Genomic DNA, 14,615 nt, shown 5'->3' with positions numbered 1-14,615 from the left:
ACTAAATTATCATTGATTTATTGTTAAGTTATTTATGATTTACTGTTAAGTTTATTATTTAATTACTATTAAACTCAAATAGATTTACTATTAAGTTATTTTGCATTTACTATTATATTATTATTGATTTATTACTAAGTTATCAATTATTTACTATTAAATTATTATTGATATACTATTAAGTTATCACTAATTTACTATACTAAATTATCACTGATTAACTATTAATTTATTAATGATTACTATTAAGTTATATTGATTTGCTTTTAATTTTCAATTATTGATTACTACTAAGTTCTAAATTATTTACTACTAAATTATCATTAATTTATTATTAAATTATTTATGATTTACTACTAAATTTATAAATTAATTACTACTCCATCTATTTGTGTTAGTTAAATTGTCACATTGACTTTTTTTTGTTAAAACTTTTTAATTTTAACATCTTTTATTTTAAATATTTCAATAAATGAAATTTTATAAAACATGTATTTAGGAACCACTTTATTTAAAATTTTTAAAATATGTTTTTTCATATTTTTATTAATAATAAATATAAAATAATAAGTGATTAAAGTTAAAAAAAAATTACCAACAAAAAATAAGTGATAATTTTATTGGGATGGAGGAAGTATTAAACTGAATATTATTTATCATTAAATTATTATTAATTTACTATTAAGTTATCATTTATTTTTATTAAGTTATCCTTAATTTACTATATATTATTATGTGTTTACAATTATGTATAAATAATTTACTATTAAGTTATTTATTATTTACTACAATATTATTATGTATTTATTATTATGTTATCACTAGCATACAATTATCTAATCAATTATTTACTATTGAATTATTATTTATTTACTGTTAAGTTATCTATAATTTAATATACAGTTATCATTGATTTAATATAAAATTATTACTGATGTTTTAAATTATTACTAATTTACAATAAAATTATCAATAATTTGCAACTATATTACTCTTTCCATCTTTATTTGTTTGTCTTCTATTAACTTTTACGGAGTTTAAGAAAAAAGTTTTGACTTTAATGTATTTAATATTAAAATTAATTTTTTTTTTATAAAATTAAAGTTTTATGATTTTTAATGTTAAAGAGTAAAAAAAATCATAAAAAATAATTTAAAATAAAAAAGTAAGAGTTTTTTATGTTTAAAATAAAAAAATAAGACATAATTTTGGGACATTCCAAAAATAAAAGATGGACAAAAAAAGAAAAAGAAAAAGGAATATTATACATTTTCTACTATGTTATAATTTATTTACCACTAAATCCTCTATAATTAATTTAATTGTGTAAAATATATTAATAGGTGAAATGTGTTACAAACAGTAAAATATTCATATATAGAAAAACTGTTTTAAGTCTTCCAGTCGTATTACTTAAATTAAGTGGGACATGAATGACTTAACTAAGAAAAACTATTTTAATAAAAATAAATAAAAATTAGACAATATTTTAATTTGCTAAAAAAATATTTAATAAAAATAAGTAGAGATAATTTAATAAATTATCACATTTTATACATAATATAGATATGTATTAAATAACTTCGTAATTATAAAATCTCTTATTTAAAGTAGGTTATAAAATCTAAAGTATGCAAACATTTGTCTGTATTCTAAATTTTTAGCTAAAATTTAAATAACTATTTATATTAAAGTTGGCTAAATTCCAAATCGAGCACTTTCTACACATTAATTGAAAAAAAAATCGGAGCTCACATTATTATCTATAATCTAATACTTTTTTTTATCATGTTCATATATATTATGATAAATTAACTCATTGAGTAATAAAAAGATTAATATAGTAATCTTAGGATCTATATGAAACATTTATTGATTCATTTATCTTATTTTTGTATATATATAATTTAATTTTATCAATTGAGTTAGTTTTTTATCTTAATTTTAAGGTTATATAAATAAATATATTTTATTTTACATCCTCATACTTCAAATTTTTTATCATGCGACTAATGAATTCAATTATAAGTCTTTCTTTCTTTATGAATTAAAGAATTTGTTAAACATATATGATTGGCATGTAGTGTATTATTAATAAGAGTCAACCAAATTAAAAAAATTACTTTTAATATTGTTTGGAATTCACATTTTTTTATGTACATATCATAGATGATATATGTATTTATGTATAATAAACACACTCATTATAGTCCAAATAATTATTAAATAGATACTTTCATGATAAGAATACAAATCAATAATCATATACTTTAAGTATATAAACAAATAAAATGAAATGAACTATAACATTATTGTTTCAAAGAATAAAATAATTGGTTAGAGAACTAATAAAATTTTGATCATTCAACAAAACATGCACAATTAATCAATATTTTTTACTATCAAAACACAAATATGTTAGAGTATTCTTAATTGAAAAAAATTAATTTATATTTTTCAAGAAAAAATCACAAAATATATTGATAATATAGTTTTTAAATTATACAAATGACATATACTCTTTAGGCTTTAGAGTATATTAAAAAAAACTAATTGAAAAAAAGTGCATGATGTATTAATTTTTTAACTCGCTTGTGAAAAAAAAAAAAAACTCAACTAACAATATATCAAATAATTTTTTTTCTTTAAGATTAATGTTTCCTAGCAATATTGATTTTCGTTTCATAAAAATATCTTAAGTACTAAATATTTGAAATTAAATATAAAAAAAAAGATAAACCGAAATTAACTTGGGTGTATTATAAAATCAATCTATAAAAGATAAAAAAAAAAAACTAAGCTTAGTACCAATTCAAGGGTACATGAGATTATGTTAATAAAGTAAAGATTCATTTAGGCATTGTAATATTAAGACGTGATTGCATAGAGTGATTAGAAATATTATAATCAACCATTGCAATAATTAAACATATAAATGTATATTTATCATAAAAAAATCAAACATACAAACTTACCATAATATGTGTATTAATATTTTTGAATAATTTTTTGATAATGTAATTTATAATTTTGTATGCACTTTCATTTTAATTAATCTAAATTAAATAAATAAAAAATATAAATATATTTAACAACTCATGATATGTATCATTAAAGAAAATAAAGAGTAAATTATATTGTATCTTAAAAAAGAAAAATTATATGCTTTACTTAAGATAAAATTAAATATTTTGGGGGCATACACATTATGATATAATAATTTAGACTAAAACAATTAGTAATTGAGAAGCAAGAAAAATATTTTGTCTATATTTTATTCAATATCACATGCTCATAGTATGCCATAGCCTATAAGATCAGAATGTGTTTTATATGAATTTCATTGAATTATTACTTGTGAAATTTAACAAAAAAGAATTCTAAAAATAAAGATGAGAGTAAATTTGAGTTAATTTTGGATAACAGATCCATCATATCCCATAAATAAATTTTGATTGTAGTTTAATTTGATATAAATTTTATTTGTAAATTTTGAATTGATTTAAATTTAAATAAATAACTAATAAAAAATTATATATTTAATGACAAATAATCTTTATTAAATAAATAAATAATGCTAAAATTTGAAATATAAATATGTTATTTTTTAAAATTTATAAGGATATTTATGTTATTTATTTTTAACACTTTTAGTTTTAAATTTAAATAACTAACTAATAAAAACTATATATTTAATGACAAATAATCTTTATAAAATAAATAAAAAAAGCTAAAAATTTAAAGGTAAATTTATTATTTCTTAAAATTCATAAGGATATTTATATCGTTCACTTTTAATACTTTTAGAGTTGAAAATGAAAAATTATATACTTTACTTAAGATAAACTTAAATGTTTTAGGGCATATACATTATGATATAATAATTTAGACTAAAACAATTAGTAATTGAGAAACAGAGAAAACATAGGATGATAATGTGTTTTATATGAATTTGATTGAATTATTATTTATTAAATTTAACAAAAAAGAATTTTAAAAATAAAGATGAAAGTAAATTTGAGTTAATTTTGGACAACAAATCCACTATATCCCACAAATAAATTTTGAATGCTGTTTAATTTGATATAAATTTTATTTGTAAATTTTTAATTTATTTAAATTTAAATAACTAACAAATAAAAATTATATATTTAATGACAAATAATCTTTATTAAATAAATAAAAAATGCTGGAAATTGAAATATAAATTTGTTATTTTTTAAAAATTTATAAGAGTATTTATGTTATTGATTTTTAACACTTTTATATTTAAATTTAAATAACTAACTAATAAAAACTATATATTTAATGATAAATAATCTTTATTCAATAAATAAAAAATACTAAAATTTTAAAGGTAAATTTGTTATTTTTTAAAATTCATAAAGTTATTTATCTCATTCACTTTTAATATTTTTAGAGTTCACACTTTTATATACAAATGATATTAGTAAAGGTCAATTTAGCTTTTAATATCTGTACACAACTATACAATTAATCCTTGTAATGCAGGGCATTTTAGACCTGAAATAAGCTTCTATAAAACCAGAATGATACAACTGACAAGCAGGGCAATCAGCTGGATTGTAACGTCTTCCAGAATTGCAGCAATAACCTTCATTAATTTCACATATCTAAGTGGGCCCTGAAATTCATGTGGCTGTGTGCATGGATTCAGGAATGGAAAAGCTGATGTTACGTTCACTTGCCTGGTGAAATTTTTCTTCATTTTCCATTGGCCACTAAAATTACTCAAAGTTTATATATCATGAATAAGTTCCATGTATTGCCTATTCAGGAAGTTTGCAGTGATTCAACGTTCAAATTTATATCTCCTTTTTTTTTTAATCATTGTGCGCCTACTAAAGCCTGCTGAGAGTGTATATATATTTTTCCTTTGTTCTTTAATTAACAGTAAATGATTTTGTTAGAATCTAAAATGTGAATAAATGACAGATTCAAGATTTTTTTTCAAGGATGTTCACTAATAATATATAAATAAATTATAAATAAAAAATTGAAATAATATATTATTACGTTATTTTAATTGTTCAGGACAAGTTCTCATATCTTGAAAAAATATTTATAATTGTATTATTGCTAATAATATCAAATATTGTATTATTGCTAATAATATCAAATACATTCTTCTCACTATACTAACTAAACAATTATTCAACTAAAAACTGTAGACAAATTTATCAATTCTATTAATAGAAAGGTTGTCAAGGAAAATTTTTCATTCAAATTTTCTTGTTTTTAATTTTTTGGATGTCCATAAACACCTTACATTGAAGCATGGATCTATCCCTTAAGTGAATAATTGATGATTAAGGTTTTATTTGGTAGGAAGGATAGAAATAGATGAGGATATAAATTTGTTAATCTAATGGTTAAAATTCATAACTAGTTTTGTACTTTATAACTTAATTATTAGATTAAAAAGTTTTTCATCCTTATTTATTTCCATTCTTTTTATCCAACAATGCCTTAATAAAAGAAATTTAACACCTTTGAGCCATTTTTGTTCAGCCAAAGGCACCCTTAATCTTCAAAACCAATTGGCAGCGTATGGGAGTCACTTGCACTGTTCCACAATTGTATAATTGAATTTTAAAATTCAATCATAAAACGATCTCTCAAAAAGAAACTCTCAGTAAATCAAGAAGAACAGTCTTTGGAATTTATAGAGAAATACAAGTCTCCAGTCTCGAAAATGCCGACAAGCACACATGTGAAGATTTTTTCAATCCAGACATTACAAATGATCTAAATTCTCAGTTGTGCAACTACAAAACTGTTCTGACTAAAAGGGAAAGAAAAACCTACTCAAGATTTGTCGTGAATCCATGCAATTATGATGAGAAGTGAGAACTCTTTAATTTTCTTTCCTGGTAACTCTAATCTCACCCGAACCCTTGTAGTATTTCCACTTCTCCACATTAATCTAACTAATTAAGCGTTGTGGGATTTAAATTGAATTAGATATGTTGAAAACCCTATCAATCCGTTTTCTTTGTAAATTATCTGTCCAATCTTCGCCATTAATTCATCTCGTGAACCATTTATTTTCAACCTCAACAAATGTCAAAAAATAAATATATGATATGAATTTTTGAATTCAATAATATGTGCATCCATCATGGGATCTTTGAGTAGGGCTTGAATCTTCTTTTCCGAACAAATATGAAAAAAAAAAAAGGTTATAAAATGTTAATGGTGGGCATATTGCAATTAATAAAATTACATATATAAAATCTTTGAAAAAAAATGTAAATTTGAATATTTTTGCGTAAAATTTCATTAATATCACAACAATATAGATTTTTTGCTGAAGTTTTTACCTTTCATTTTTTTTTTCAATATAAAATAAATACATGCAAAGTTCGAATTTTCAAAGTTTATGCCTTACATATGGAAGGTGTCTTGTCTATTCATATTTTTTTGACTTTTAACTATTAAGTGATGTTTTCTCAGACGGTAACAAAGTTTTAAAATTTTTATATATGCTTTAAACTTACAGCGTGCGGTTCAGCCAATTTGCATTCAAGCGGTGAGACTGACGCTTATTCAGCAAAGAAAAGGGAAGTCCTATTTTGTAGTGAACGTAATACGCTCTCGTTCTTAAGCCGAGGCCTGCGGTCTGGTGATACTCAAACTGCTCCATTAGCTAAAACTTGCTCCTCCCTCGTACCTGGGCATCGTTCCTTTTCCACTGGAACACTCTTATCTGTCAATAGCCCCTCCAGGTCGCTTGTAAGCGCCCGATTTCCTTTTAAGGTTGACCCACAAACGCCTGGGAACTGCTTCATCTGAGTTAGAAACCACGTATGCATCCCTCGGTCTTAGTTACATTATTTCAATTGATTTTTGATACTTAACAACAGCAAGTAAAGCTCCACTATTAGACAAACTACTTTATTTGCATTTTATTCCAGCAACAGCAATGCTGCTTTCATTGATCTGTGTATATGGAAATAACTCAATAAATGTAGATAATTTCTTTTTTTGGTATATGGCAGGTTCTAACTTGAAAATACAGGAAGGGATTATAGGTTTTAGAATTCGAACTCCAAACCTATTACATATTACTTTTTAAAAATGCGGCATAAATCAAGTGAGCTAACTTTGGTTTCTTGGTAATTCCTTTTCTAGTAGATAATGCTACTAGCAATGAAAGGACTAATTAACTTATGAACCATAAATTTCAAATTAGGTTGAGAATTATTGGTCTTTCATTGATCTACTCTTAAAGGTTGCACATTTATCTCATGTAAAGAATGACTTTCCTGGATTGACCAACCTGTTTTAATTTGTACTTGTGTTAAAAAATATGAACTAGGAAATTCTTTTGATCATCAATCCTATGTTAAAACAAAGCCTTCTTATGGGATGACTGAATTTATTAGAATTTGAACACTTTTAGTGAATATGGGAAGAACATGGAAGATGAAGCAAGGTTTCAATAACCAGTTTGTCACTTCTCTTTGCTATAGTCATGAATTGTTAGATAACCAATAGACCTAAAAGAAAATCGGTAAGAAAAGAGGGTTCCAAGAGCCAGGGTTTACCCTTTTGTGCTTTCGTGAAAAGTAGTGTTGGATAGCTAGCATACCTAAAAGTTTTAAGTTTAACGGCCCATATCTTATAATTATTAATTAACTCAATCGTACATGTGATGCAAACCTTCTCTTTGCTATAGTCATGAATTGTTAGATAACCAATAGACCTAAAAGAAAATTGGTAAGAAAACAGGGTTCTAAGGGCCAGGGTTTACCCTTTTGTGCTTTCGTGAAAAGTAGTGTTGGATAGTTAGTAGACCTAACAGTTTTAAGTTTAACGGCCCATTTATCTTATAATTATTAACGGCCCATTTATCTTATAATTATTAATTAACTCAATCGTACATGTGATGCAAACCTTCTCTTTGCTATAGTCATGAATTGTTAGATAACCAATAGACCTAAAAGAAAATTGGTAAGAAAAGAGGGTTCCAAGAGCCAGGGTTTACCCTTTGGTGCTATCGTGAAAAGTAGTGTTGAATAGCTAGTAGACCTTCTCTGTGCTATAGTCATGAATTGTTAGATAGCCAATAGACCTAAAAGAAAATTGGTAAGAAAAAAGGGCCAGTTTTGTGCTTTCGCGAAAAGTAGTGCTGGATAGCTAGTAGACCTAAAAGTTTTAAGTTTAACGGCCCATATCTTATAATTATTAATTAACTCAATCATTCATGTGATGCAAACCTTCTCTTTGCTACAGTCATGAATTGTTAGATAACCAATAGACCTAAAAGAAATTTGGTAAGAAAAGAGGGTTCTAAGAGCCAGGGTTTACCCTTTTGTGATATCGGGAAAAGTAGTGTTGGATAGCTAGTAGACCTTCTCTTTGCTATAGTCATGAATTGTTAGATAGCCAATAGACCTAAAAGAAAATTGGTAAGAAAAGAGGGTTCTAAGAGCTATAGTCATGAATTGTTCGATAGCCAATAGACCTAAAAGAAAATTGGTAACAAAAGAGGGTTCTAAGAGCCAGGGTTTACCCTTTTGTGCTATCGTGAAAAGTAGTTTTGGATAGCTAGTAGACCTTCTCTTTGCTATAGTCATGAATTGTTAGATAGCCAATAGACCTAAAAGAAAATTGGTAAGAAAAGAGGGTTCTAAGAGCCAGGGTTTACCCTTTTGTGCTTTCGCGAAAAGTAGTGTTGGATAGCTAGTAGACCTAAAGGTTTTAAGTTTAACGGCCTATATCTTATAATTATTAATTAACTCAATCATTCATGTGATGCAAATCTTCTCTTTGCTATAATCATGAATTGTTAGATAACCAATAGACCTAAAAGAATATTGGTAAGAAAAGAGGGTTCTAAGAGCCAGGCTTTACCCTTTTGTGCTTTCGTGAAAAGTGGCGTTGGATGGCTAGTAGACCTAAAAGTTTTAAGTTTAACGGCCCATTTATCTTATAATTATTAATTAACTCAATCATACATGAGATGCGAATACAGACTTGGCATGCACGTTTGAAATACATTTTTTTTTTTTTGGTCATTTGGAGGGGGAAATTGAATCTTGAACCATCAGAACTACTAAAAGTTGATTCTGTATTAAAGTAAAAGTTTATTAAGATCAAACTAATACGCAAAGGCCTATCTATAAACTTGCCATAGATTAATAGAGTTGCTTGAAAGAAGTTTATACATTAGACAAGCTAACCTGTTAATGGGTTTGTCCCAACTCGGCTTGGGTCTTTGACAGAGAATTTTTTATCCTCTTTGTCTTTAAATATTATGCAAATTACTTTAATCATGGCCATAAAACAACATTTGCATTACACTTATTCAAACGTTACTAAGGTGGAGTTAGTATTACCATATACCATCCCATCTTGAGCCAAAAACCTTTTTTATGATAATGATTTTTCATTAGAGAGGACTCGATCGCTTGATTTGGTGAGAATTTTCAGAGTTGCCATTAATCTTTTTTGTAAGGTGTGATTGGCTACTTAGAATATCATCTTTTAGTAAAAATCTTAAAATTAATTAAGATTTACTAAAAGAAATTTAGGTATGTGAATTCAAGGTTAGGTATGAGAGTCTAGTTACGAGTGAGAAAAGTATTAGCACCCTCACATCACCCGTTCAAAGAAAGGTATCAATTAAACATGTGTAATCCTATAATTTTAATAATGTGATCTTTTTTTATATTTAAATTTAATTTCCTAAAATTTATTTTAAAAATATTTCTTTGCTGCAAAATTAACATTATTATTATTATTTCATATTCTTTAAATTCTCTAATGCTTTGGCGAAATTTATAGCATTGGAGAATTTATAGAAAATCATTATTTAGAAAATATTTTCAAAAAATTGATCATTCACAAAATTCTCAAAATCTTGTCATAAGATATTTTTATTTATTTATTAAAACAATTTTAGGAACAACACAACTCTTTAGTGAGTTTTCAAAATTTATCAAATAAAATTTAAAATTATTCCAATTTTTCGGCAAAATCTTAAAAATTTTAAACAAGTTTTAGGATCGTCTCAATTTTCCAACGAGATCCTAAATAAAAATTTCTTTTTGTGATAATTAAAGGATTTAATTAATTAATAAATTTTTATTGTGATTATTATTTTTTTATTATTGTTTATTATTTTTATTTTTTATTATATTATTTAAAAATTTTAGATTATCCTGAGTCATCTGCGAAATCTAAAAATATTAATCTTTTGCTTGTATTAAAAAAATTGAACTCTTTCAATTTTTTACTTTTTTTAAAAATATTTATTCAAAATATTAATTATTATTATTATTATTATTATTATTATTATTATTTCATTTTTTTTATTTACATTGTTTAAATAAACCTTTGTTCTAGTAAAAATAATTTTGAATTATTCCAACTCTATGATAAAATCTGAAAAATTATTTTTACTTGCAATAATGAAAGAAAACCAAACTCTTTTAGCTTTCTCTAAAAATTACATTTAAAAGATTCATTTAAACAATTTATCCTTTTTTTATTTTATTTAACTTTTTTTTTATAATTTTATTATTATTATTATTTTTAGCAAAAATTATATTTTAAATTTTCTCAACATTTTGGTGAAATTTAAATAACCTTTTTGCTTGCAGTAAAATTTTATTTTACTTAAATAGTTATTATTATTAATTTTTTTTGTATATTATATTTCTTAAGTCCATATTTTATTTTAGTTCTATTTTTCATTTTATTTATTTATTTTTAAAATAATAATAATAATAATAATAATAATAATAATAATAATAATAATATCAACAAAATAAATAAACAAACAACAAAAAAAAGTAACATAAAATAACATAAAATAAATTAAAAACAAAATAAAAAATAAAGAAAAAGAGAGAACTTGACAAACGAGTCAAGTTGGCGTACGGGTTGATGCGCGGATCCTGCGTGGGTCAAGCACGGGTCAGATGCCTAAAACAACATCGTTTTGAAGGGCTTATAAAAAGACTATTTTTATTTTTTAGTTTATCTTTCTTCTCTTTCTATCACAGAGCCTCTCTCTCTAAAAACCTAGCTCTTCTTGCTGGCCGCTGTGGTAACCTAGATTTTGGTCAGTTGTCATCGTGCATCGGGGGCTAGAATCTTTAATTGACGCTAGAAAGTTTAAAGTTTCCTAGATTCCAGTGATGAACCTAAATTTCGATTGCTAGAAACTTCAAAAATTGCTAGAAAATTCAAAGTTTTCCAGAATCTAGTGACCTAAAAAAATTTCAAAAATTCTTAAAAAATCCCAAACTAATCATTTTTGTTTTGCAAACACTTTTTGAAACCCAGATTTTTCAAAAATAATCTCAAATCTCCTAGATCAAGAGTTTCATTCTTGAGGGGTCTCTTTTTTTGTTTATAATTTTTTTTTTGTATTTGCTGTTAGTTCTTCCTTAAAATGACTATGATTGTTTTTGTTTTTATTTTGCAGAACCTCTAGATGTCCTTATTTTTCCTCTTTATTCTCCGTTTTATAGAAATTAGCTCTATTTGTAAAGCTTTTGGTATTCAAATCCTAGGATCTCTTGAAATTTTTTTATGAAAAATTTAGAGGTTTGTCCAGTGACTTTTGATCATCGGATTTCAAGCTGCCAAGTTAGGTAGTGTCAGGGAGAAAAAAGATTACTCTAGTAGCTTGATTTCAGTTGCCAAAGTTGAAACCAAAAGAATTTTTTTTACTTTTCTTCTTTTTTCTAAAGATTAATAATAATAATAATAATAATAATAATAATAATAATAATAATAATAATAATATAAACAAAATTATATTTAAAACAAAATTGGTGCTTCAAGCTGCCCCTCTTTATTTATTTTTTAGAATCAGGCATAAAGTAAAGACAAAAAGACACCAATTTTGTCAGGCAAACATTTACAAAAGACAAAACATTAAACATAAAGTTTTTTTTTTAAAAAAAATTGAAAGGCTCCTCTGAATAGAAGCTTGACAACTTTTGAAAATTTAAAAAAGGCTCATTTGATTATAGGCAATGAAACTTTAAATTCAAAAAGGTTTTTTTAACCAAAGGTAACAAAACTTTAAATTCAAATGGCTCTTTTAACGAAAGGCAATGAAACTTTAAATTCAAAAGACTCTTTTAACCAAAAGTAACGAAACTTTAAATTCAAAAGGCTCCTCTTACCATAAGTAACAAACCTTAAATTCAAAAGGCTCCTCTCATCAAAGGCAACGAACTTTAAATTCAAAATGCTCCTTTAACTAAAGGCAACAAACTTTAAATGTTAAAAGGCTTTTTTAACTAAAGGGAACAAACTTTAAATGTTAAAAGGCTCCTCTGACTAGAGATAATGAACTTTCAATGGCTCTTTTAACCAAATGCAACAAATTTTAAATGTTAAAAGGCTCCTCTGATTAGAGGCAACGAATTTTAAATGGCTCATTTAACCAAAGGCAAAAAACTTTAAATATTAAAAAGCTCATCTAACTAGAAGTAACAAACTTTAAATGGCTCTTTTAACTAAATGCAACAAACTTTAAATGTTAAAAAGCTCCTCTGATCAGAGGTAACGAACTTTAAATTCAAAAGGTTGAGAGGCAATGGTATTTGAAAGATTTATCTAAACAGAGGATTCACATCTTTCCTACTTTTGACTTTTTTTTATTGGTCTTGGATTGTGCTAGACCCAGATATCTATTGTATTACATGCATGTGTGAATGACATTTTCATATTTTTGCAATGCCATGCAATGAATGATGATCATGATGCAAATACACTTATTATACAAATGAAGAGACCATCTTTTTTTTATCAATTTTTTTAATCTTTAAAATTTTTCAAGGTTTATTTTTTTTCTTCTTCTCTTGAATCCCATGTATTCTAGTAGTTGATTAAGTTCAGATAAAAATAGATTTCTCTTTATATTTCCCATATTCATTGTCAACCATTTTTATGACTTATAGGCCACCCTTTTCATTGACCTTTATTCTTTACTATTTTGCTTACCATTTTAAATCTCAAAATAATACGTGTGTTTTTTATGGTCATTGTTATTCCTTCATCTTTTGAATTTCATGATAATTATAACATATTACACATTTTTCTTTTTAATGAGAGGGATAAAGGAAGGATAAACAAAGAGGTATTTATTTTTGATAAAAGGAAGAAATGTTTCTCATGTTATCCAAAAGGATATAACAAGGAAAACAAATAATCACATAATGAATATTTGGATCATCATAAGCTAATTCAATTTGGATTCTTTTTTAAAAACTTTTGATTGGTGCCCTTGACTTTCTGAAAATGCAGTAGACCAAACTAGCCCAAAACCAATGAGATCTTTTAGTACATATTGAGAATTTGCCTACTCCATTCACTATGTTTTTTCTTTTTTAATCCAAGTTGTCATTTCAGGCTTTCAACTCAAATATCTTTTTAGTTTATTTTACTTTTTAGTTTTTTTTAAGCATAATAATTTTTTACTGTATCAACATTGACTGGATTTGGCAAATCATCCCTACCCATTCTTGCCAAGATCAGTGCCTTACCAAAAAAAAATACTTTTTTTCATCACATATAAGCCTTCTCTATTAAGAGTTTATTTTTCTTAAGGATCTTGTTGGTTAGAAAATATCTTTTTCAATACTAATTTTTCCTGTCAAAATTATCATGGGTGAACTTTTTTGTAATAAGCTTGCATCATTCTTCTTTGATACAGTTAACCATAGTAAAGTGCAGCTAGTTATTTTTCTTCAATAAGATTCAACTGTTCATAACGAGTACAAACCCACTCATTTTCTTCCAACTCAACTTTCATGAGAGCACATAAGGAAAGAATTTCAATTTTAACGGGTAACATCACCTCCATCCTATATACCAATGAAAATGGTGTAGCTTCTATAGATATACGAATCGAAGTTCAATAAGCATGAAATGCAAATGATAGTTTTTCATGTCAATCTTTATACACATTTATCATCTTTTTAATAATTTTTTTATGTTCTTATTGGCTGCTTCAGCCCCATTCATCTTTGAACGATAAGGTGCTAATTTGTGGTGTTTGATTTTGAATTAAGTCTAGATCTCAGTCATCATGTTATTATTCAAATTAAGAGTATTATCCGAAATGATTCTTTTTGGAAGGCTATATTGATATATGATTTCTATCTTGATAAACTTGCAAACTACCATTTTTGTCACATTAGCATATGAAGCTGCCTTTACCTTCTTTGTGAATTAGTCAATTACCATTAGAATGAATCGATCTCTATTTGAAGCTTTTAGTGTAATGAGTCTTATCACATCCATTCTTCACATAGAAAAAGGTCAAGATGTTGACATAACATGTAAGGATGTTGAAAGAACTTGAATCTTGTTTATATAAATTTGACATTTATGACATTTTCTAGCATATTCGATGCAATCTTTTTTCATTGTCAATCAATAGTATCCTACTCTCATAATTTACTTAGTCATCATGTGGCCATTTGCATGAGGTTCAGAAATATTTTTAGGGATTTCTTCTAGTAACTTTTTGGCTTCAACAGCATTCACACATCTTAATAGTGTTTGGTTTTAATTTCTCTTATATAAAATTTCTCCATCTAGAAAAAAACTCATTGCCAATT

Source organism: Durio zibethinus, chromosome 7, assembly GCF_047325235.1.
Source record: "Durio zibethinus cultivar Kanyao isolate XHJ-2024 chromosome 7, ASM4732523v1, whole genome shotgun sequence".
NCBI classification, from domain to species: domain Eukaryota; kingdom Viridiplantae; phylum Streptophyta; class Magnoliopsida; order Malvales; family Malvaceae; genus Durio; species Durio zibethinus.
The sequence above is the reverse complement of the archived record's forward strand: the minus strand, read 5'-3'. Positions refer to the sequence as shown.